Source organism: Macaca mulatta, chromosome 18 (genome assembly GCF_049350105.2).
Source record: "Macaca mulatta isolate MMU2019108-1 chromosome 18, T2T-MMU8v2.0, whole genome shotgun sequence".
Classification (NCBI taxonomy): domain Eukaryota; kingdom Metazoa; phylum Chordata; class Mammalia; order Primates; family Cercopithecidae; genus Macaca; species Macaca mulatta.
Window position 1 is genome coordinate 21,415,351 of NC_133423.1, and position 26,496 is coordinate 21,441,846.

General features: G+C 41.3%; 1 protein-coding gene and 1 pseudogene across 2 annotated transcripts in view; one reads left to right on the top strand and one right to left on the bottom strand.

The window, feature by feature from the left end:
- CCBE1 (collagen and calcium binding EGF domains 1) overlaps positions 1 to 26,496 on the top strand; it is a 283,314-nt gene that overhangs the window by 103,359 nt on the left and 153,459 nt on the right. The gene's annotated exons all lie outside the window — the stretch shown is intronic.
- On the bottom strand, positions 17,413 to 18,887 carry LOC697703 (alcohol dehydrogenase 5 (class III), chi polypeptide-like; annotated as a pseudogene).

A 26,496-nucleotide genomic window follows, 5' to 3' on the forward strand; every position in this document is an offset into this window, starting at 1 on the left:
GCTAGGACCCAAGTCTAAACACATCATTTGTTTGATATATCCCTTATACACATGGCCTGAAAGTAACTATTTATTTTGTTTTTTCAAGATGCGGACTTGCTATGTTGCCCAGGTTGGAGTGCAGTGGCTGTTCACAGGCAGGATAATAGTTCACTGCAGCCTTGAACTCATAGGCTCAAATGGTCCTCCTGCCTAAGCCTCTTGAGTAGCTGGAACTACAGGTGCACGTTATGATGCCCAGCTTCATATAATGTTTTTAGCAATTTTGTGCATGAAACAAAGTTTTGACTGCATTTTGACTGGGACCTGTGACTTGAGGTCAAGTGTGGCATTTTCTATTTGTAGCATCATGTCAATGCTCAAAGTTTTAGATGTTGGAGCATTTGGCATTTTTGGTTTAGGGAGGCTTAACCCGTGTAGATATTTACTCTTTCCAATATTTTGTAATGATACATAATCCTGAAATTAATAGCCTTGTACACACGCATTTTTATTCTGTCTGGAGCGTGAATTCCTAAAAGTGAGATTGCTGGGGTCAAGAGGTAAATGGATTTGTAGTTTCTGTTTTAGGTATTGCCTGTTTCCTTTCTGTAAGGATTGAACCAGTTTGCATGCCCACCAGCAACATGTAAGCGTGCCTGTTTCTCCACAGCCTCAGCAACAGAGTGTCTTCAAGCTCTTTAATTTTTGACAGTCTTATGGGTAGACTTGGAAGTCTCTTAACACACTTAGGATCATTTTTATCTTATGAACTATCTGTTCATGAATTTTGTCCATTTTTCTATTGGGCTTTTGGAGTCCCTCCAGTTGAGTTTATACAATGTATATATGATATATGTAATTATTAATACATATTAGGGATATCAACCTTTAATTTGTGGTATATGATGCAAATATTTTCTCCCAGTTTTTCATTTGTTCTTTGACTTTGCTTATGGTATTTTTCACTATGCAAAAGGAATTTATTTTTATGTAGCCAAGTTTATTCTTTTTAACAGTTGCATCTGGGACTTGATCATACTTAGAAAGCAGCTTTTTATGCCCAGGTTATAGAGGAATCCCCATTTCCTTCTAGCACGTTTGTAGTTTAAATTTTCACACTTATACCTCAGATCCTTTGAAGGTTATTCTTATGTATGGAGTAAAGTCTGTATCTAATTTTATCTTTTTACTAATGGACTATTTAGTTGTCCTAATACAACTTATTAAAACCCATTTTGCCCCAGCGATTTGAGTTACCATGTTTCATATACAAAATTTTCAAAGTAGTCAGGTCTAATTCTGAATTTTCTGCTCTAATCCATTGGCCTCTGTCTTCTTACTCATGTGCAATATAACCCCGTTTAACTTAAGATGCGATTGTACTTTTTAATATCTGACTGGGATATTCCTCCTGTGGCTTTTCTTTTTTAGTGTTTTATTAACTGTTCTTGCATGTTCACTTTTCCATATGGAGTTTGGTATCATCATGCCTAGCTCCATAAAAAAACAAAAATTTGATATTATTGGAGTTTGTAATTTTATTGAAATGTATAAATTAAGGAGAACTGATCTTTATTGAGTCATCTTAGCCAAGAACAAGGAATGTCTGTTTACGGTTTACCTTTTTGCCTTTCAAGAGTGTTTTAAAGCATTCTTCATTTATGTCTTTCAAATTTCTTAAGCTTTTTTCTAAGTATTTTATCTTTATATTTTATTTGCTTCTTTACTAAATTTTTTGCTGTGGAGATCTTCATTGTTTCTTTTAGTTTTTCTAGATAGACTATCTCATTTGCACATATAGTTTTACTACTTTTCTAATTCTTATGCCTCTAATTGATTTGGCCAAATAAAATGTTAATGTTAAGAAGTAATAATGTTTAGTAGTAGTGGAGGTAGCATCTGTATTTTGCTTCTGACTATAATGGAAATTCCTGTTTCACACTAAGAAAGGTAAGTAAAGATGCTGACTTTAGGACTAATTCTATATCCATCAATCTCTATTTTCGTGGTGTGTGTCTTTTAATTAAGAATGGGTGTTGAATTGAGAGAAGCCTTTTTTATTTATTTATTTTTTTTTTTAGCACTGTGGAAATAATTTTATGGCTCTCCTTCCTAATAATATGCTATGTTATATTGACTCATTTCCTACTGTTGAGCAAACATACACTCCTGAAGTACATCCTAGCCAGTCATGGTGTATAACTTTTGTTTTGTTTTGTTTTTTGTTGTTTATTTTTTGAGACAGAGTCTCGCTGTGTCACCCAGGCTGGAGTGCAGTGGCATGATCTCGTCTCACTGCAAGCTCCGCCTCCCGGGTTCACACCATTCTCCTGCCTCAGCCTCCCAAGTACTGGCACTACAGGTGCGCGCCACCATGCCCAGCTAATTTTGTTTTTGTATTTTTAGTAGAGATATGGTTTCACCGTGTTAGCCAGGATGGTCTCAATCTACTGACCTTGTGATCCACCCACCTTGGCGTCCCAAAGTGCTGGGATTACAGGCGTGAGCCACCACGCCCAGCCCATGGTGTGTAACATTTTTAATGAGATTGGATTCTGTTATTGTCTTTCGGAGTTTTACATTGATATGATTATGTGATATTGGTTGAAATAGTCTCTTGTGGTGCTGTCAGTGATACTGGACTTAGCTGGTCTTTGTGTTGTAGAATACTCAGTAAAACCATATGGGCCTGTTGCTTTTGTAAGAGGTAACTTTATTTATTATGTAATATTGGTTAGTTTAAGCTTTCTATCACTAATGTGGCCCATATTGATGAACTATCCTCTCCTAGATAACTATAATGTAAATTTGTGAATTGGCAATCTGGGAAGTAGATATACTACCCCTAAGGCTGAGACAGAGACCAGGAAAGAGGTTCACTCTCCCCTTCCCTGTCCCCAGGGATCCCCAAGGGTTGAGTTCCAGACCTTCCTTGAAGGGCATGGCTGTGCTTTAATGTGTGGTTACATTGCTAAGATGCTGCGCTACTGGAACTCGCAGGACATCTTCCCTCTGGGATGCTGTGGAAAGCCATCCCTCAGGAACTGTCACACCTTAAAAATCACTGTGAAGCCACCCAAGGGTTTACTGGGGAAGTTGTGCATGGGATGGTACCTCACCTGCAGTAGCCTGCTGCAAAGCCTCCCGAGGGGGCATCGGGGGAGCCTTTGAGGTGCCTCACAGGTGGTCTCCCACTGAGCAGCTGCTTGAGAGGATGCTGGGGGAAGCTGAAAAATGCTGGTCGTTGCTGGTCACTTGGCACTGCTGGAGCTTGGTTCTGAGAAGCACTTCACTGCAGGAACCAGATGCATGCCAGAAGAGCTGTACACGACCATTGCTAGCTCTCATTGTTAGAGCTACCAGGGGCTGCATTAGCCCAGCAAGAGCAGCCCTCTGGAACCAAGAAGAGAAATACTTCTTGCTCTCTGGCAGAAAAATTGCCTACAAGAGTTAAACCAGTCAAAAAGAAAACGTACTGCATGGTTCCAATTATATGAGGATCAAAAGTCAAGCAAAGCTAATCCCTAGTGGTAAAAGTTCAGTATTAGGAGGTTATAATCTGGAAAGGGCACGAGGAAACCATACGGAGTGCTGGAAATATTTACCTCTTTTTTTATTCTTTATAATGAGATGGGGTCTCACTAAGTTGCCCAGGCTGGCCTCAAACTCCTAGACTCAAGCAATCCTCCCATTTCGGCCTCCCAAAGTACTAGGATTACAGGCATGAGCTGCCGCACCCGGCCAATATTTACCTCTTAATCCAAGTGGTGGTTATGTGGTCTCCACACATATCAAAAATAATCAGGCTGTACATTCAGATTAATGTAATTATAGAATTTACTTATATATAGGGTATACCTCAAAAACCAAAAGTTAATCTTGGCTATTCTTGGCCCTTTGAGCTATGGAAATTTTAACGTCAAATTCTGCTAAAACAATCTATTAGGAGTTTATTCAATCTATAGATGAATTTAAGAACCAATATCTGTATAATACAAGTCTTCCAACTCATTATCAGGATCCGATTTCTTCTTAGCCTTCTCTAACATACTGCAAAGCTTTATATTTTCTTTGTAGAGTTCTTTTCTCCAACTTATTGCTGGCTTCTTGCTATCAAAAATTGTATCTTCAAAAATTCATTTGTTTCCTCTTTACAAAAAGTACAATTGATTTCAAGTATAAATTTTTATCTAGCAAACTTGCTAAACTTCCTTATGTTAGTAATTAACTTCAAGATTCTTTTGGATTGTGTTTTATAATCCTATCTGTGATTAAGATAAATTTTATTTTTCTTTCACATTTCTTTTTCTTGCCTAACTCAGTAGCTGGGACTTTCAGAAAAATGCTGAATAGGAGTGGCGATAGGAGATAAGACAAATCCATCCTAGATCTCAGTCGCTTCTTGGAAAACAGCTACTCCAAAAAGCCTATAGACCATAAGCAGACTGTGTGTGAGCAAGAAATATACTTTATATGTTAAGCTCTTGAAAATGGAGTCTGTTTGTTCCTATAACATGTTCTGTCCTGACTAATATAATGAGATTAAAATAAATCTGTTCTATTCCTGGTTTGCTAAAACATTTTTTCATATATGACTGTTGAATGCTAGCAAATACTTTTTGGTACCTGTTGAGATGATTATGATTTTTCTTCTGCAGTCTGGTAAGAGACAAATCCTATTTATTGTTTTCAATGTTAAACTTCCATTCCTGAAATAAACTGAAGTTGACCACAATATATTCCTTGTTGCTAGATTTGGAGTGTTAATATTTTGTTTAGGATTTTCAGGTTGATATTCATGACGGAGATTAGCTTCCTTTCTCATAGTTACTGGGCTTTATGGTTTATAGAGCAATTTGGGAAGTACATCTTAATTCTCCAAAAGAGTTTCTGTGAAGTTATTCTGTGCACATTGGTAGAACTTGCCAGTGAAGTCCTCTTCAATTCTTCTTTCATGTTCACCAGTTTTTCTTTCTAACAAAACAAATATCTATTCTTTTTTAACTTAAAAATTTTATTTCCATGTTCATGGTTTCCATTTCATTCTGTTTCATATCTGCCTTCTGTTTTTCTGATCTTCAGACTCATGGAAAGTTTGCTATTCCTTCTCAAAGAATAAAGAATATTTTTAAGGTACTTTGCAGAGTGCTTTATCAGGTTGCCTCACATGAATTCTCATCTGTTGTGCCTTTCAGGTGTTTCCTACTGGATTTCCTAGTAAGCTTTTATAATTTTTATGTGAAATCATCTTACGTGTTTTCATGGTGGCCCTAGCCTGTCTATGAGGGGTGCGCAGTGTTGAATGGGTCTGAAACTCTTGTTGAAAATGTGGGCTTTGTCATGCAGAGGAGGTCCATTCGGGATGCTGCGCTCCCTTGCAGTGCTGGCCAACTTTTCTTTCCCATCGCAGATGTTCTTTCCTCCTTGGCCATAGGAGAGTATTACATTTCTGATCATGTCTGGGGTTTGATGAAGGGATATTTTAGGCTTAATGTCGGTCTAGTCCTAGCTCATTACTTCTTCCAGGGAGCTTGGTTCTGGTTGTGTCCCAAAGCATGCTTGTTGAAACTAAACAGTGGGGGCCACTCCCCATGGACCAGAGGGTTTCAGCCACTCACCATTATGTTTTTCTATTTCCAGACATGGAGATTATCTTCTTCTCAAGTGTGTTTGTGTAGAGTTGATTCTTCCCACCCACATATACGCACTATTTACATGCTACTAGCCTCCCTGTGGTTGAAATGGAAGGAAGAGGGTAATCCAGTGGCTCATTCCCTCTTCTTCCCAGGGAGTATCATGTGACTTTTGTTTTAAAAACTTTGAGTCCTTTATTGGACTGAACTCATGAGAAATTTCTTATGACTAAAGTGGAACATTAGTATAAAGTTAGGCTGAGCATTTCTCGTCTCCATGATACTAGTTTTCATGTACTATTTTACATGTACATATGTCACCTGTATTTTACATGTATCAAATTATAAGCGAAATTACTAAAAGGCCAATATTATTACTAAAAGGACAGATTTTCCTCCATTTTGATCTGAACTTTGTAGCAAATTTTTCCAAACCTAAAGTTTACTCCTTTGATCTAAAATGTTATCACTAGACCCTTAAAATCATGGCAGCAGGTTTAGAATTAGTAGTTGAAATACACGTAGGCAACTTAAACTTATTTAAATAAGACATGCCACTTTGACTAAGTGACCATTTTTAAATGATATTAGTGCCTACGTGTGTGGATTAAGCTGTTTGTACAAGCTTGATGAGAAGGTATTGCTATGACGCACACAGTGAAGAATGCAGTACTGGGTGAGGAGTGGATCAGGGTGCCAGGCATCTTCAGCATCTCTTGGTAATTTTCCTGCCACTTGGGTTTATGATAGCTAACAAGTTGTTTTGCTAATACTTAACAAAATAAGATGTTTTGCCACTTTTCCTCCTTTGACTGGAGAAGCTAGATTTTGAGGTACCCGAAAGTGGTTCTCAGCAAATCCCAATGGATTTGATTGAGTATTCACTCGTCTGCCAGTTACTTTCTGAGCTTCTGGGACATGTGAAACCTTGATCTTGATTTTGGGAATTCAGTGATAGCCCAACAGGATTCTTACTTTTAGGAGCTTGCAGTCTTGGTGGAGAGGTAGATAATAAGTTGATCACCAAATAAATGTAAAATGGCCTTTGTAATTTCAGATAGCATTGAAGTGCCATGAAGGTGATTACATGGGGGATAAGAGGGCTTATAACAGAGAGACCTGGGTACCTTGGGAATAGAGTGGGCATCAGAAGGGGTTTCCTGGAGCAGATGTCACTTATGAGATCCGAAGGGTGAGCCAGGGCTATTCTGTCAGGAGGGAAAATGTTGAAGGCTTTTTGGCTGGAAGGAACATGGCGGGCTCCTACAGAAGCTAAAGCAGGCCAGTATGGCTCCAGCTTGGACAGCCGGGAGGTCATGAGCCATGGTGCATCTTGCAAGCCAGGTGAAGAGCAGAACACGTGTGTTGCATTCTGATCTTTTGCCTTACAGTGATAGGAAACCATTAACTTACTGATCTCAAGCAGGAGAGTCATAGAATCAAACTTGCCTTCTGAGTGGATTCTCTCAGGACACATACAAAGGCTTTGAATTTGTGGATTAGTCCGTTCTTGCATTGCTATTAAGAAATACATGAGACTGGGTAATTTATAAAGAAAAGAAGTTTAATTGGCTTGCAGTTCTGCAGGCTATCCAGAGAGCATAGCAGCATCTGCTTCTGGGGAGGCCTCGGGAAACTTTCACTTGTGTTGGAAGGTGAAGGGGGAACAGGTATCTCATATGGCGAAGCACAAGCGAAAGAGAGAAGGGGGAGGTGCTACACACTTTAGACAACCAGACCTTGCAAGAACTCAATAACAAGACCTAGGGGGATGGTGCTAAACCATTGGAAACCTCCCCAACAATCCAATCACTTCCCACCAGGCCCCACCTCCAGGATTGAGGATTACATTTCAATGTGAGATTTGTGCAGGGATACAGATCCAAACCATATCAGTTTGCTTAAGGGGTCCTAAGAAAAAGGCAGCCCTTAAGACCAAAAAATTGTCCTTTTCTGTGTGGAAAGATCTCTCCTTCAACTCAGTAATTGCATGCACGCACACACACACACACACACACACACACACACACACACCCCGCAGTGACAGGGTAGGGCCTTAGGCTGCTGTTTATAGGGGAGAAGCTTTTTTCCTCCTAATAATAAATCTCAAGGGAAATTGGTTTATATCACCCTTTAGAAAAAGGGCATTGACCATTTGATAATGAAAAACTAAAACCAAAGGGCAGCACATTCTCATCTTGCTGTGCTTCTTGCTTGGGCAGTTTTGGCTTCTACCTCCTCCTACCCCCAGGAGAAGTTATGGTCAGATCAATGGAAGCAACGTCGGAAATAGTGGGCATTGAAATTTTCGGACAGCTAGGGAAGTGCCTTGAAGTTCCTTTTCATCCACGAGAATCTCTAATTTTGTATCTTCAGTAGCGTTTAGGCTGTGTGTTCTGTTTTTGTTTTGTTTTGTTTTGTTTCCTGTGGGCTTACAATTAAAGCTGAAAGTGTAAGTTTCAATTTAGTAAAGGTGCTTAACTGAGAGAACCCATCCCTGTGCTGAGTTCAGGTGATGAATCCAATATGGGGTTAGAAATTAGCCTTAAAAAATGGTTACCAGCCCAGCGCAGTAGCTCATGCCTATAATCTCAGCACTTTGGGAGGCCAAGGTGAGAGGATCACTTAAGCTCAGTGGTTCAAGACTAGCCTGGGCAACATAGATCCCATCTCTACAAAAAAAAAAAAAAAAAATCAATTTAGATGGGCATGGTGGTGCATGCCTGTAGGCAGTCACAGCTACTTAGGAGGCAGAGGTGGAAGGATTGCTCAAGCCCAGGAGTTGGAGGCTGCAGTGAGCTATGATTGTGCCACTGCACTTCAGCCTGGGTGACAGACAATCTGCCTTAAGGAACAAAAAGTTACCATGTCTCTGAAAGTTTGACTTTTTCCTTTGTAAAATTACATGATCTCTTTACAGTTAGCAAATTATTAGTTTTTACCTAGTTAACAAAGAGTTTGCATTCTTTTGGGAGCAGGATAGAAAGTAACTGAAAGAGGTTGGGTGTGGACGGGGCGGGGAGGGCTGGTGGCTGCCAGCCACCCTGAGCTATTGGGGCTGATCTTGCTGCTGTCAGGCTCAGCAAGGGCTCCCTTCCCCCGTCACTACTCCAGGGCATGTGTGATGCAGAGTTGAAGAGCCTGAGCTCTTAAGTCAAGAGTCTCTTGCCTCAGTCTCTGGCAAAAGTCTCCAAATAAAATCTTAGTCTGTTTGCACAAAACATTTAAATTCCAGCTTTTTCTCATCAAGTGCTTGGCTTTCGTGGTGTGGTCTGGAGATTATGATTAGACTGGTACCTGCTCAGCTGAGTAAAGTCTCAGGCTTGGACAAGATCACCTCTGAAGTCTAAGACCCTAGAAGAAATCAGTGGAAGTGGCATGGTCTCAGGTCACCATGCAGTTCTCTCTTCTGTTCATCACAAGTATGTGAGTTCAGGAGAAAGTATAAGAAAGTTAACTGAGGGGGAGAGGTGGTGGAGAAGACCTCATAGGAGAAGTTAATTTGACCCAAATCTTAAACAAGGGGTAGGATTTAGCCTGGTGAAGACAAAGGAAAAGAGCTTTTCAGAAGGGAGAGGAGCAACCTACTATGAGGCACAATGGCAGGCCAGTCAAGTGGGTCCAGAGGTTTTGTGAGAAAAACAGGAGCCCTGTACCTGGAGGGTGTCTTAGGGTCAAGTGGTAACCTCCAGTTCTCCCCTTTAATCTTCACACTTAGCCCCTGATTCCTAAGGAGGGTTAGGATTGTCAGCAACAAGACAAGGCAGAGAACCCAAAACACTAAATGGACCTGCTGCTGTGGTTGGATAAGACATTTTGGTGCAGTTGTTCTCAGTAGGGAGGTGGGGGCTTTGGGCAATATCTGAGACATTTTTGGTTGTCACAACTATAATAAATGCTACTAACATTTAGTAGGTGGATACCAGGAATTCTGCTAATCATCCTACAGTGCTTAGAACAGCCTTTCCAACTCCCCAGCGAGGAAGTATCTGGCCCCAACGTAAGTAATACAGAAGTAGAGAATGGTGTGGTTGGTGTATTTGGAGAAACCGGAAAGCCCCCTTTTATTCCTCTTTTCCTTAGGTTACTGAAAATGTTAGGAACTGTGAGCTATTTCTAAGCATTGGAAGATGAGAATGTGCTTTATTACCCAGTGAATCTGGGCATTTCCAAACTGGGGTCTGTTAGTTACCCTTGGGCATAGCTCCTATTCCTAGTATCCAATATCTGTTTTTTGGGGTTTTTTGGGGGGAGGTGGGGTGGGGGAGTATCTCACTCTGTTGCCAGGCTGGAGTGCAGTGCTGCGATCTCGGCTCACTGAGATTCTCACCTCCCAGGTTCAAGCCATTCTCCTGCCTCAGTCTCCCGGGTAGCTGGGATTACAGGCATGCACCACCACACCCAGCTGATTTTTGTATTTTTAGTAGAGATGGGGTTTCACCATGTTGGCCAGGATGGTCTTGAACTCCTGACCTCATGATCCGCCTACCTCCGAAGGGGCTTTTCTTTTCAAGAGAGCCAAGGCCATATGAGTGGGAGTGCCTTGAACATTTTCAACAAGAATAAAACTCTGTTTAGTTTACATTTCTCCTGTCAACGTATATTCTACTCAGCTTTCCCTCCGTGTCAAGCAGTATGAAAAGCTGTCACTTCAGTTTCAGATGTGTTGGCAACTGATGCTCAAGTTAAAGGGAAGTAATCAAAGGAAGCAGCACAGAGCTCTGGTGCCTCTCCTCATCCGCGGGAGAGATGGCTTCTAATGGAAAGCACACAGAGGTGGATTAAAGTCACAAGCCAGGCCCCCTAGTGTGGCCAGCATGTCATGGCCCCTTCAGCGTTCTCTAGTCACCCACAGATGTGTGGCATCAACATGCGGGCTAGACTTCTTCTTCCACAGGAATTTTTCCCCTTTTATTTTGTTTTGTAAAATTTTGACTTTATGTAAAATGTTGGAAGCGAGCAAACAGTCCCATGGAAAAAAGCAAGAACTGGGTCAGGATCCCCCACCCGCGTCCAGACACCAGCTCCTACTTTGGGCAAGTTGCTTTACATTTTGGGGACTCCCTTGCCTGATATCAGAATAAGAATGTTGTACTAGATTATTCCCAAGATTATCTAACCCTAAGACTTTCTATTCTGATCCCTGAATATCTGAGACAGGTCTCAGTTAATTTAGAAAGTGTGTTTTGCCAAGGTTGAGGACGCGTGCCCATGATACAGCCTCAGGAGGTCCTAACGACACGTACCCAAGGTGGTCAGAGCATAATTTGGTTTTCTACATTTTGGGGGGACATGCGACATCAATCAGCGTATGCAACATGAACATTGGTTCAGTCTGGAAAAGGCGGGACACCTCGAAGTGAAGGTGGGACAACTTGAAGCAGGGAGGGGGCTTCCAGGTTATAGGTAGATAAGAGGCAAATAGTTGCATTATTTTGAATTTCTGATTAGCGTCTCCAAAGGAGGCGATCAGATATGTGTTTATCTCAGCAGAGGGGTGACTTTAAATAGAACAAGAGGCAGGTTTGCCCTGAGCAGTTCCCAGCTTAAATTTTCCCTTTAGCTTAGTAATTGGGGGCCCCAATATTTTCCTTTCATACTATAATAGAACAACAACTGCCTTTACCCTCTTAGACCCAAAGTTTTCCCTCTTTGGCTTTCATAGAAGATCCATCCTATTCGAATCAGATGTGATTTGCTTTTCTCAAAGTATGGAAAAGAGGAGCTTCAGGATGATTCATTCTTAACGCTGTTCTTCAGACCCAGAGGCATCTTTCTTTTCATGCGCTCAGCAACAGCAGTTGTTCTGGGGGCAAAGGTGGTGGCTCAGTATGTTCCAGGTGTGCTCTGTCTCATCAGGTCAGCATGTGCCATAAAGTAATTAGAAATCCTGGGGCAAGGAATTGAATGCTGCTGTTGAGGGACAGTCCAGGACAGATCACAGGGACAGAAGCACTAACGCAATAAGAGTCTAACATTCTGTTCTGTTGGCAGGCTCCAGGCGGGTGGCTGCCACCATAGAGCATGTAGGGACTGCCAAGGGTCCTCTGGAATTGTGTGTTGTCTAAGGTGGAACCATTGTCATGAATGTGGACAAATGCATTATCTAATAAAATTTGATTAAAATTGTCCTTGGTTGGAACCAAAATAATGATAGTAGTTTCCAATCTTAGCTGTACATTGAAAAGCTTTTTAAGTGCCCAATGCTTAGGTGACATACCAGGACCTCTGAATGAGAATCTCTGGGTCTCTGGGGCTGGGACATAGGAATCTGTTTTTTTGTTTGTTTGTTCGTTTTGGTTTTTTTTTTTTTTTTTTTTTTTTTAAAGATCCCCGTGTGATTCTAGTGGTCAGCTGAGATTGAGAGTAGCTATTCTTAGGAAATGTTTATCAGGTGCATGATCCACGTCCTGTCTGCACATACGTGGAACTGTGAATTGTTGCTTGTTTCATCTTCCTGCAGTATTTCTTTTGTTTTCCCAGCTAGTTTTAGCAAATCTAGAGGCAAATAGGTGCATTTATCAAATACACAATTATAGAAGTTGTCAAAAAAGATAACTAACCTGTCAAGGCTTTGTTGAGGGGATTCCTGAGTTTTAAGAGAAGTTGGATAAGAAATCCTCTAGTATTCTTAGGGCCCAAAACTCAGTGATTTAGACTTCAATGGGGCCAAAATCTGTCTTTAAGCCAGTAATATGTCAAACATCTCTTTGTACTGTGACTTTTATGTCTTTACACTTTTTTCTGATAAAAAGAAGTATCTTTTTTTTTAAAAAAAAAAAATTATAAGTCCTGGGACACACGTGCAGGACGTGCAGGTTTGTTACATAGGTATACACGTGCCATGGTGGTTTGCTGCACCCATCAACTCGTTATCTACATTAGGTATTTCTCCTAATGCTATCCCTCCCCTAGCCACTCTCTGTCTTCACGGGCCCTGGTGTGTGATATTCCCCTCCCTGTGTCCATGTGTTCTCATTGTTCAACTCCCACTTATAAGTGAGAACATGAAGTGTTTGGTTTTCTGTTCCTGTGTTAGTTTGCTGAGAATGATGGTTTCCAGCTTCATCCATGTCCCTGCAAAGAACATGAACTCATCCTTTTTTATGGCTGCATAGTATTCTATGGTGTACATGTGCCACATTTTGTTTATCCAGTCTGTCATTGATGGGCATTTGGGTTGGTTCCAAGTCTTTGCTATTGTGAACAGTGCTGTGATAAACACATGTGTGCATGTGTCTTTATAGCAGAATGATTTATAATCCTATGGATATATACCCAGTAATGGGATTGCCGGGTCAAATGGTATTTCTGGTTCTAGATCCTTGAGGAATCACCACACTATCTTCCACAATGGTTGAACTAATTTACACTCCCACCAACAGTGTAAAAGCATTTCTATTTCTCCACATCCTCTCCAGCATCTGTTTCCTGACTTTTTAATGATCGCCATTCTAACTGGTATGAGATGATATATCAGTGTGGTTTTGATTTGCATTTCTCTAATGACCAGTGATGATGAGCTTTTTCTCATGTTTGTTGGCTGCATAAATATCTTCTTTTGAGAAGTGTCTGTTCATATCCTTTGCCCACTTTTTGATGGGGTTGTTTTTTTCTTGTAAATTTGTTTAAGTTCCTTGTAGATTCTGGATATTAGCCCTTTGTCAAAAGGATAGATTGCAAAACTTTTTTCCCATTCTGTAGGTTGCCTGTTCACTCTGATGATAGTTTCTTTTGCTGTGCAGAAGCTCTTTGGTTTAATCAGATACCATTTGTCAATTTTGGCTTTTGCTGCCATTGCTTTTGGTGTTTTAGTCATGAAGTTTTTGCCCATGTCTATGTCCTGGATGGTATTGCTTAAATTTTCTTCTAGAGTTTTTATGGTTTTAGGCCTTACGAAGAACAAGCACCTTCTATTGAGCTATTTTCACTCTGTAGATTGGCTTTCCTTTGTGACTAATTCACTTTGGTCAATCTATGTTATTGATTTTTTTTCTCTGTTTACATCTGTTAAAAATTTCATACAGTAACGCTATAACTACCTCGTTTGTTGAACCAATAATACACATGGGGTGTGTGCCTATGTACAGGCATAGATTTGTCTTTTATATCTCTGCTCATTTATTCATGGATACATATGGAATTGATTCTTAAGAATCCACAAATTCTTATTAACACCTCTTTCTACTGGCAGACAAATTTGAGCATATTTTCATCAAATGTGATCTCAAATGTCTGGGGTAGACTTCATGATTCAGCTTAAGAAACTGGGGAATAGCAGAAGTGCCATCAATCGGGGCAGCTTAAGCTAGTCCCTGTGTCTTTCCAGGGGGCTTTCCTTTTATTAAATTAATCTTCAAACCTCCTCTGCACTGCCACACTTGGTTTTTGTTGGAGAGAAAATCAACTCCAGCTGGAACTGCTGCCTGGAGACTTAGAGCAGCCTCTGAGGTTGAGCTGCCATCTGGTGACCCTGCAAACGCTTTTCTCCCTAAGTTCACATTGGCCCCAAGCATGTGTTCAATGCTCAGCCTTTTCTCTCTCAAACTTCACCATCCCTTTCCCATTTTCTTCTAGATCCAGGACAGCTAAACACTCTCAGAAACACACCCACCACAAACACTTCTGCATCTCCACAAACACAAGTTCACATGAGGACCCTTCGGAGAAGGAAATAAAGTATTGGATTTCTTTTATGTGCCAGCCAGCTGGCCTTTAGCTTAGTATCAGGTTTTCTTTTGGTCCTGAGCATATAGGCATATCTGTGTCTAGAGTCAAGTTCAGAGAAAGAAGAGATTAGGGAGGAGTCAGAAAAAAATCTCTTTCAGGTAGGCAAAACCCACTATGCAGACTTGCTGGTATTCTCACTTCAAAAGACAGCAAACAGATCTTTAGGGAAAGGCACAATCTGAGCGAGACATGCATGGATTCCAAACAAATGGATGCATTTCAGCTCCTCTTTGTTTCTGAAGTCATTTGTTTGGCACCAAGACAGAAGCGTTGGAGGGTGCGGCAGGTTGGCAGAGCAAGTAGGGCGTGGCTGGGTAAAGAAACCACGTGCAAGCCTCACTCACAGCTCACCGTTGTGGGGGAGGCAGCAAAGCAATTTAATTCCACATTTAGTCACAATCAAAGGCAGAAAGGGGCAGCTTTTAGTCTTATGCCTTTGTTCACTGCAGCTTTGCCCCAGTCATAAACGCCTAGGTTTTTCACAAGTCTTAGACATTGTTCCCATTTAACATTGATATTTCTACTAAAGCTTTTTATTGACACAAATATTTACAGACTTGAATATTTTTCTGAATGTCAAGTATAATGAGCTACTTTAAAAACAGCCATCTGAATGGTACAGCCATTTCGGAAAACAGTAACATTCTCTTACGAAGTTCAAGTGACCTGGCAGCTCTGTTCTTGAGTACCCAAGTGAAACGAAAACTTTTGTTCACACACACTCACAAAACTTGTATGCAAATATTTATAGCAGCTTTACTTGTAACCTCCAAAACCTGGAAACAAGCCGATTGCCTTTCATGTGTGTGTTGTGGTATATCCACAACATGAACACTAACTCGGCAGTAAAAAGGAACATAAACTCATGAATGGATCTTAAATGCAAGAACATGAATGGATCTTAAATGCATGATGCCAAGTAAAAAAGACCAAATACAAAAAGAGTAGAAACTACCGTATGATTCCACTTATGTGGAATTCTTACAAAGGAAAAATTAGAGAATAGCAATCAGTGTTTGCCTGGGGCTGGAGGGGAAGGGATTAACTAAAGGGACATGTGGGGTTAGGGTGATGTTCTGTATCTAGATTGTGATGGTAGTTACTGGCTGTATACTTATCGATTCCAGCGGAACTCCATCTATGTGAAATTGGTGAGGTGGGAGGGGCTCTTACCCATTACGACCTGCTCTGGGCATGAGAATTGTAGCTGCCAATGTGGATTATGACCAGTCTTCCAGATGATTACCTCTAGCCACCGTAACTTAGGACCGTATCAATGATGGTCAAAGGATTGGTTAAGAAAGACTGAAGAAAGACTGCATGAAATGAGAACTTTGCAGCGAACTTAAGCATAATATTCACAAGACTCTACAAGGGTCACCTGGTCTTTATTCTCTTTCTCCTCTCAAATTCTGCCATCCTTTGTCAGCATTGATCATATTGTGTTAGTCTGTATTACACATTAATTTCTAGTATCTGACTATAATTTGAACATTTTCAGTCTGAGGACACTTCTATTAAAATATCTCATCATGATTCCTGTAGGTTTGTCCCGAATGCTGGCTGGCAGCTTTGTGGATAACCTGGAAGAGTGCACTTTCCCCTTGACCTTGCTCTGCTTTTTCAGCTTTTGCCCTGTGATCTGCACCTGGTGCAATCTGCCTCCTTGCATGTTTTGCATGAATTCTGTGGCAGGTAGGAGTGTGGATTAGTTTGCTAGGGCTGCCATTAAGAAGTGCCACCAACTGGGTGGCTCATAGAGGAGAGATTTATTGTCTCGTAGTTCTAGAGGTTGAAGTCTGAGATCAAGGCATCAGCAGAGTTGGTTCCTTCTGAGGACTGCGTGGAAGATTCTGTTCCAGGTCTGTCCCCCACCTTCTGCGGGTTTGTTAGCCATCTCTGGTGTTCCTTGGTGTGCAGGAGAATCACCCCAATCTCTGCCTTTATCCTTACGTGGTGTTTTCCCCGTGTGTGTGTCTCTACATCCAAATTTCCCCCTTTTTATGTGGATGGGATTAGAGACCCACCCTTCTTCAGTATGACCTCGTCTTACTAATTACATCTGCAACAACCCTACTTTTCAAATGTCACATTCTGAGGTCCTGAGGATTAGGACTTCCACATGGATGAATTTTAGAGGGACATGATTCAACCCATAACAGTGTGTGCTAATTCTTTTTAACAGGAGGAAGAGTCATCTACCTAGAGGTATAAGCTGAAGTCTGTCCTCACCCCAGGCAAACACATGGATGCCACAAGACCTATGTAACAAAGCTAAACACCTTGCCAGGCTACAGTGTGACAGAGAATATCCGTGCAAATCTGCTTCATGAAAGTTACATTAGCCAGCACATTTTTTATTTCAACTTTCTTCCTCAAAAATAGAGTATAGAGTTTGAAGTTATATTTTTGTGGAATATATGTGTAGAGTTAAGATGAAATAACTGGGAGGAAGTTTGTGAAATCAGTTCATGGTTTTGACCCAATTTATAACGAGCCATGTTAGGGCAATGTAATTTCTACTACAGTGTTGTAGATACAGACCCTGTTTCTCTAATATACCACATTGGCCTTTCATTTCCTGTAAGTGTGGTTTATTAAGTAAGATGTTTTATGATACAACTGTGAGCTTATATTTCACATCTTCAGTTTCTTTCAACTAAATTATTGGAAGTTCTAAACTAAAGATACTTTTTAGACGACTAATCATATTATAAATTCTTCAAAAACATTGCATTGTGGTCAGTTGCAGAATCACTGTGTCTAATCTAGACTCACTGAAAAAGCCATCTAACATTATTATAATCAGATCGCATGGGAGGCACTAGTATGAACCAGTGATGCCTAAACTCTGAATTATGTCAGGAGTTACTGGTCCCTTGGGTGTAGACTTTTTTAGTCCCAGCTGCTGTTCCATTTGCACCTCATAGCACAGATAGAACGTGTCCTATTTGAAATGAGGGAAAACTGAAGAACCAGAAGAGCATTTAGAATGGTAATTATTTTGAAGATTTTGACAGTTCATTCATTTAGCAAAAATATATTTAATACCTATTACATGAAACTATTTTATTTTTTTTCCACACAAACGCAGAAATTACTTTTATTATGTTAAAATATTCCTTAATGAGCTAGCAATTATTTATGTGGAGGAGAGTCCGGAAAACAGGTTCATGACTGAATTATCCTTGTCCTTGATTATATTCATGAATTACAAATATCACACTATTCTCTGGAGTAGCTGTGAAGCTCTACGAGGCTGTGAGGTTAGAGGAGCTTCTCCCTGCCTGTTAAGCTGCTCCCATCGCATCACAAAAGGATAGACATTATTTTTCTTTTGAATTAAATCTTTACAACAGTTCGAATGCTCTTTCCAGAATGCATCAGTTCAAAGGCTTTGTTAATTTCATCAAAAGACAGATTGTGAGTCACAAATTCATCAACATTTATCTTTTTGGACATATATTCAGACATCAACTTTGGGACACTTTCAACACTCTTCCATCCTCCAAAGGCAGTGCCTTTCCATGTGCGACCTGTTACCAGCTGGAATGGACGAGTGGCAATTTCTTCACCTGAAGCAGCTACTCCAACCACCACGCTGACACCCCAGCCCTTGTGACACGCCTCAAGTGCTGCTCTCATGACCTTCACATTACCAATACATTCAAAGGAATAGTCTACTCCTCCATCAGTCATCTCAATGAGCACTTCCTGGATGGGTTTACTAAAATCCTGAGGGTTAATACATTCAGTGGCTCCAAACTCTTTGGCCCTTGCAAATTTATCTTTATTGACGTCCACACCAATGATCCGGGATGCACCAGCCACTTTGCAGCCCATGATAACTGCCAGTCCAACTCCTCCCAGGCCAAAGACCGCACAAACAGAGCCAGGCTCCACCTTGGCAGTGTTCACAGCAGCACCATAACCAGTTGAAATGCCACAACCTAGAAGGCAGACTTTATCCAAAGGTGCTAAAGGATCTATTTTAGCAACAGAGATATCAGCCACAACTGTGTATTCAGAAAATGTGCTGGTTCCCATGTAATGCAAAATTGTCTTTCCTTTGCAAGTAAATCTGCTGGTACCATCTGGCATTAATCCTTTCCCTTGAGTGACTCTTATCTTCTGGCAAAGGTTAGTTTTATGATTTAGACAAAATTTGCATTCTCCACACTGTGGGATGAAAGTGGGATGACAGTGTCACCCGCCTTCAGTTTAGTAACTCCCTCGCCAACACTTTCCACAATTCCAGCACCTTCATGTCCCAAGATCACTGGAAAACAACCCTCAGGCTCAGCTCCGCTCAGGGTATAGGCGTCAGTGTGGCAAACTGCAGTGGCAATGATCTTGATTCGAACTTCATGAGCCTTTGGGGGTGCCACCTCTATCTCCTCTATGGAGAGAGGCTTTCCAGCCTCCCAAGCAACTGCAGCCTTGCACTTGATAACCTGGTTCGCCATGTCCACGGGTTTTGGTCAGCACCGGGTGCGGATATTCGGACTGGGCTGCGCGGCGACGGCGGCGTGGGTGTGGCGAGCCATGAAACTATTTTAAAAATCAACATTTCCTGTCCTTGAGATTCTTCTGATGAAATGGGAAAGCTAGCTATGTAAATAGATGAATCATTTAATATACCAAATGGAATCATGGAAGCATAGGTTAAGTTCTGTAGGATTCTGGATGTTTAAGGCAGTGACTCTAACTTGTAGTAGTAATAGTACAGCAGTATCTCCATTTTCTACTTGTGAAGGTGTGGGCAGTAGGATTTAAGATAATTCTTGTAAGTTCCTTGATTTTATTTTTTTTCTCTGCACTTTTAACCAAGTTATTTCAACTAAAGTGGTGAGAAAAGAGTAGTGCGAATGTGTTGGGGACTGTATATTGGTCAGGGGTCCTCAGAGAAACAGAACCAACAAGATATCTAGAAAGAGAAGTTTATTTTAAGAAATTGGCTCACACAATTGGTGGTGCTTCGTAAGTTGAAACAGAGGGTAAGCTGGAGATTGAGGTAAGTTGAAACAGGGTAAGCTGGAGATTGAGGTAAGAGCTGATGTTGCAGTCTTGAGTCTGAAGACTGGAAACAGGCAGATTTTGTGTTACCATCTGAAGATAGGAGTTTTTCTCCAGTAAGCCTCAGTGTTTGCTCTTAAGGTCTTCAACTGATTGGATGAGGCCTATCATATATATATATATATATATATATATATATATATATATATATATATATATATTTTAGACAGAGTCTTGCTCTGTTGCCCAGGCTGGAGTGCAGAATCCTGGCTCACTGCAGCCTTTGCCTCCCAGGTTCAAGCAATTCTGGTGCCTCAGCTTCCTGAGTAGCTAGGACTACAGGTGCATACCACCATGCCTGGCTTATTTTTGTACTTTGAGGAGAGACAGAGTTTCACTATGTTGGCCTGGCTGGTCTTGGAACTCCTGGCCTCAAGTGATCCACCCGCCTTGGTATCCCAAAGTTCAGGGATTACAGGTGTGAGCCACTGTGCCCAGCCCTGTCCACATTATTAAAGGCCGTATACTTTACTCAAAGTCTACTGATACTGGATGTTTGTCACATCTTCAAATATCTTTACAGCAACACTTAGACTAATGTTTGTCCAAACAACTGGACACCTTGGTCTAATCAGATTGACACATAAACTAAAACCATCTTAGGGGCACACACATATGTGTACTCTTTAATGTCTTCAAGATACTGCCCTCTCAATGAAGCACAAATGTTCTGAGAAGTTGTAGTTTATTCTTGCGAAAATGGTCCTGGGATTCAGTTTCAGCTGCCTGCCCTCTGAAAGCTGTCCCTGCCTCCCTATTAAGCAAACATATCTATATTTGCTAAACTTTGAAAGTGAATAAGGTTAATCAACCAGTAGAAATTATCCTGATTTATGTATTTTGACATTTCTCATAAAGCAGATTTTTTGAACAATGTGATATAAAGCTGTGATAGAGGATATTAAGAAGGAAAACTATTATCTAGTGATTTTCTTCCTTGAAGTATTTCATTTGGAAGCATGATCAAATCAATCTCTGGTAAAGTCTACATTGTGCCATTTCACATGGTTTTAATTATGTTACCAAAAAACCCATATGATATTCTAGAATCTCAAAAAATCGATCTGTAATAACAGGAAATCCAGGACCTTTTTTGTTTAGTCTCTTTATAATAACAATTGGTTCCAGCTTCACAGGGCAAGGGGGAAAAAACCCATAAAATTTGTGACAGCTACAATAATAGCTGTCTTGGCTCCATTAAACTTAAAAGCAAGCTGACTGAGGGATTGATTTGATATTGCAAGACATTTTGAAAAAACATGCGTTCACTCACTGTCATGGGCTTCAGGGTTTATTTCGTTTCATGCTCAGTAACTACGAAAATGCCAGCAAATGCCAAGTAAAAAATTCTTTTCATTTTTGTTTTCTTCCCTAGATACCATGTCTGCCAAAACAACCACAACAAAAACTCATTTTGGTGTCAATCTTTGATCATTCTGAAAAGGATGTAGGCCGTTCCTAGGTTTCTCCAGAGATTAAAACTAGACTAGAATTTCCAGTAGTCTAAAGGGTGAACTGTGTCTAAACAACATTTGCCACCAACTCTTATTAAAATCCAGATCGATGAGCCCCACCCCTAGAGTTTCAGATTCAGTAGGTCTTGGGTGAGGCCTGAGAACTTGCATTTCTAATTCCAAAGTAGGGATCATACTTTGAGAGAATGACTCTTCTGTATGTATGAGATAAAACATATTAGGAGATTAAATTAACCCCATTATACGCCCTCCATATATGTACAGATTTTCCATTTCATTCATGTTTATTCATTTATTCATTTTAGTATTTAATGGGACTACTATAAGGATAGATTTTTTAAAATCACTATTATCAAAGACCTTAAGATCTAATTTTTTTAAAGCAAGAAGAAGCACATAAGGAAAAGTTACATAATAATGTAAAGCAATAATATATGATTACTTGCCAAATGCTTCAGCCTTTCCTGATGCCATTAGCAAGCTGACTTCTGAAAGGAGCTGAGTTAATTCTGGCTTGCTCTACTGTTGACCCAAAAAAGGAGCACATTTCACTCCTAGGGACTGACTGCTATTATACTCAAAAGTGGGAGAGTGAATTTCTGGCTGAACTCGTATGTTACAGCTCAGCAGTGGACTTACTCTTGTGATGGAGCATGAAATTGAAGCAATATGGCTCCCAGCTGAAGGACCAGCTTTGTGGGATTCAGGCCCAGGGCACTGCTAGGGGACCATGTGAATGACAGAGGCTCTGATGTCTCGATTTTCATCCTGGTTGGTGGGCAGCCTAGGGGACTGGAGCCAGTGTGCTGGGATTCCGCTCTGATTCCCTGGCTCAGCAGCAGGTCTGCCCTTTGTCCTTTCTGAAAACCCCGCACACAGAGCAATTTAATATCACGTTAATGAGCTGCCTGAAGTCCCTGGGAGGTCCTGCCCCACACCCGCCAGCACATCTCCAAGGATGACTTCCCTTTCATTTTCTGGGAGGTCACTGCCCTGGCAATGTCGCAGAAAACTCTGCTTCCCCTCACTGTGATCTCAGGGATGCTGGTAACTAGTCTTGCTCATAGCTGTCTGGAGCTTACGTCAAATCCAAGAGAGTGTACGCAAAGTCTCTCAGAATCCAGAAGTGTTACAGCCAGCAGACCAGAGACAGGCACAGTATCCTTAGACTTCATTGATGGCCCTCATCAAAAACTGGTGGCTGACTAGCTTAAGTACGGGCGTTGAGGCCTGGCTTTCAAAGCCCCTCCCCCCAGAGCAAATGGTCTGAGGGTGGCCCCACTTGACCTCACTAAACGTTTTGTTTCTCTTTTGTGTGGATTCATGTTCCCTAGCACCACCTTATTGTTCCTCTCCCTTGTGGGTTGTGCTTGATGGCAGCATTGGTCAGTGGCATGCAGCTTCCTACTTCATTATTCATATCAGAGTGATCCAGCAGAAATTCCCTCTCCCAGGCTAGATCTAAGCTCCTAAAGGAAATGAGTATTCTTTACCCTTTGCTGTTTCCCACCACATCTAGCACAGTGTGGAGCAAGTGTTCAGGAAGAGCTTGTCAAATGACAGGCAAATGAAGAGTAACAGATCTTCAAAAGTAGAAAATGCCTTTGATTATTCTGTTTAAGAACGAGAGAAAGAAGTTGTAGCATCTGGCATTATCTGGGTAGTGATACCTGCCTAAGAAAAGGGAGCTGAGGCGGGTGCAGTGGTTCACTCCTCTAATCCCAGTGTTTTGGAAGGCCCAGGCAGGAGGATCACTTGAGGCCAGGAGTTTAAGACCAGCCTGAGTCACAGAGTAAGACCCCATCTCTACAAAAACAAAATTAGCCTAGGCATGGTAGTACGCACCTATAGTCTCAGCTACTTAGGAGGCTGAGGTGGGAGAATCGCTTGAACCTGGGAGTTTGAAACTGCAGTGGGCTATGATTGATTGAGCTGCTGTACTCTAGCCTGAGCCACAGAGCAAGACCCTGTCTCTCTCTTTTTTTTAAAGTCCGGAGGGGGGAGGTGAATTGCTAAAAATAACATCTGTGTTCAACATTGTGTAAATAAAAATTTGGGCTTTGTGCCTCATTTTGACTTTAATTTACTAGATGTGTTATTTCAGCTACTTCCTCTTTGACATTCTGTTTTCTTATCTGTAAATTGGGAATTTTATCTAGCTTGCAGTGCTATTGCAAAAATTAAAGGAATTGATGAATACATGCAAAAGATAAACCAACTAATAGATAGTTCATGCCTTCTGAAATCTAATAGGTGCTCAAAATATCTGTTTTTATTACCAGATGTACCATTTTTAGGACAGACTGCTAGTAAAATTGGCATCAGGTGAAGTAACAGATTTAGAGAGGGGGTCTTGGGTTTCCGGCAGGCTGGTACAATAAAGTGCTTAATACCTTCTTAATGGACCAGAGCCAACCCAGACCTTATGAGACAGATGCTATAGCTTTCTAGATTGGGTTGCTGGAGGGAGAGCCAGGCTTGCTGGGGAGCCACTCAGGTGAGGAGAATTGTTTGAATAAAAGGAGAGAGTGGAATCGAACATCGTTCGGAGATAACCCGAGATGCACCCCTCTGTAGAGAGGAAACGGAAGTAGGTTTAAGAGTGGAAACAGCCTGTGAACAGAGACGGTCCATGAATGTAGTGAGTGAGAGCACACTCAGGCAGGACTAGGGTGGAGGTGGCAGGTGGGAGGTTTAGTTAGCAAGATGTCCCTGGATGGAGAGAACTCATGGCCTGCCCATGTCCTTTATGTGTGAATCAGCTTTCTGTGGCACTGCAGCCTACCACAGTGGTAAGCACGCTGTTCACTCTCACAGATGGGCAGAGGTGTCCAAGTGACCACCTGCAGGGCTCACCGTGGCTCAATGCACTCCCTCCTGAGAAGCTGAGGCCAGCACTTGGGGAAGGAGACACATGCCCATCTGATGAAATTCAGCTGGACTGGGCCGCCTTCAGCATGCACTGTTTTTGGTCTGTGCAGGTGAACTGAGCAGATGTAGCCTGTGTTCTGAAAGGCTAGCTCCAAGTTGCTTTAGTTTAGCCATCTTCTCCTTAGGTCTCATGATCAAGAAAGGCAGTAATCAGAAGGCTTATGTTATTAGAGAGGCTCTTGAAACCTTGCTAAGTAGAAAAGTAAATAGTTCATTGATTTCTTCTTGGAGGCCACATGGAAAAAGGTGCTCAGAAGTCTGTTCATCAATACTCTGTGCTAGCTCCTTTTGAGAAGTCTTGGAGAGAAATAAAACCAAGTGTTTTCAGTCACATCTGTACTAAACTTCCCACTCACCTCTCTGGCTGTCCTGGTCCATTTACACGGTCTGTGCAGTAGCTAGTCACCATTTACACGGTCTGTGCAGTAGCTAGTCACTGAATAGAGCAGAGGTAGGGATTGTGGGTTATCTTCTTATAAAGCACATGAGTAGCTTGTGAGAAGACAGCACTGTTACAACAGGGCAGAACCTCACATTCTGCCAAAAAAAAAAAATTGGGCCTCTTATTTCTGCCAGATAATTTGAGATATCAAGACTTGGAGACATTCGGGTTTGGAAAGTGCCGGAAGAACCCCTGTAGAAACCCACTTTTGCCCTGAAAAGGATTCTCCTAACTGTGGTTCTCTCTATATGAATTCAGACTTAAAAAAATAGAAAAAGAATAGCTACCACAGCGACTTCTAAAAATCTATGAGCAAGAAGAAAGTTCAAAAACAAATGAATAAAATTTTAAAATAGAACAATTTAAAGATGCCATTAGGAAAGGGATGGATGCTTCTGTATGTGATATGTGTCTGCTGATAAAACCTGGAAGGAGTTGTTGGGTCTGCTTTAAATCTGCATGTTGTTGGCAATGACTTTCATGCACGATAATCTTTATCCCAGTCAGTAACAGAGCAGTGTGGTGGTGGTAGTGAGCAAAGTCACGTAGTTGGCAAGTCTTGAATAGAGTTTCAGACAATTTAGGCAGAGCATAGGATTTCATCAGCCCTGGAAATGACACACAGAAGGGGTGTCAGTGACCAGCAGAGCATGGGTCACTGATAGAATTGCTACATTAAAACTTGGGTTGCAGCGTGGGATGGGTCTTGAGGTGGAGTCAAGGAAAAAGCATGACTACAATCATTTGCTTCCCATCACTGTCTGCTGGATTTCCTCATTAGCTAACTTAGGCACACAAGCAAGAAATGTCTAATGAAATAGAGCAGATAAAAGAAAATGCGGCCAGGCGCAGTGGCTCATGCCTGTAATCCCAACACTTTGGTAGGCCAAGGCAGGTGGATCACCTGAGGTCAGGAGTTTGAGACCAGCCTGGCCAACATGGCAAAACCCCATCTCTACTAAAAATACAAAAAATTAGCTGGGTATGGTGGCGGGTGCCTGTAATCCCAGCTACTTGGGAGGCTGAAGCAGGAGAATCACTTGAACCTAGGAAGCAGAGGTTACAGTGAGCCGAGATCACGCCACTGCACTCCAGCCTTGGCAACAAGAGCAAAACTCCATCTCAAAAAAAGGAGAAAGAAAATGCGTTTATAAACCTCTTTCAATAAATCTGGAACATCATGACAAGAGGAGACCTTAGAAATCACCTAATCCTTTCACCTCTTTGCTTACAGATAGAGGGGAAATAATCTGCAGAATGATTTGTGGTCCTAACATGGTAGCTTTATGAGGCTTGTCCTTTAAAAAGAATTCTATATAGTTTATCTTAATTGTTCATTTCACCCTGACTTTCATCTTTGTTCTCTCTCAATGCCTTATGAGGCTTTAGATATTTTTTTGGTAGCTAAACATTCGAGGAAGCAGCTATCCTTTTTTTTCTTGGAGGTTGGGGCAGCAGTGGGGCGGGGTGTGGAATAAAAGAGAGTGGTGATAGCATTTAAGAAGCAAATGTTAGCCAGCTGCAATGTCAGTGGTAGTATTTCTTAATAGCAGGATTTAGGGACTTTATTAATATGTTCAGATAAGATTAGCAGCATTTGCAAACATGATCTTTGGCAATCTACACCAGAACAGAACAGCTCAGTTCCTTTCTCAAGACAGTTGAGCACTTCTTTCCTACTTTATCAGTGCCTTTTCCAAACAAATGCCTAAAGAGCATGTGTTAAGGATAAATCTGGTGATTTAAAGTTACAGTTGTTTCATGTCATGGTACTTCCATCATCTTAGGTTGACTTTTAATTTTTTTTAATTTTTCCTTCCATTTTATAGCTTTTCTAAAGATAGTTTTAATTAGGATGAGTGGTAGATTGTGCATATGAGCCTATTAAGCAAGCCTGTTTCATATTGTTTCCCTGCTGGAAAGTTTCTCTCAAAGATGGTCACAAGAGACAAATGACTGACCCAGGGACTTTATTTAAATAATGAAAATGGATATGTTATGAATGGCCCTGGAAGAGACATTGTGTGCCACTCTGTGGGTGGAAAGAAAATGATACTGTGGTGAAATGATGTGGAAACCATGCATCTGATTGATTTGCTGACCTGCTGCCTGCAGGGCACCCTAGTAGCCACAGTTGCTGTTGCAGTGTGTGTCCTGGGTATTTCACTCTCAGTTACCAGATATGGTTTTTCCTTATTCACTGTTCTGTCATGCAAGAGAATAGAGC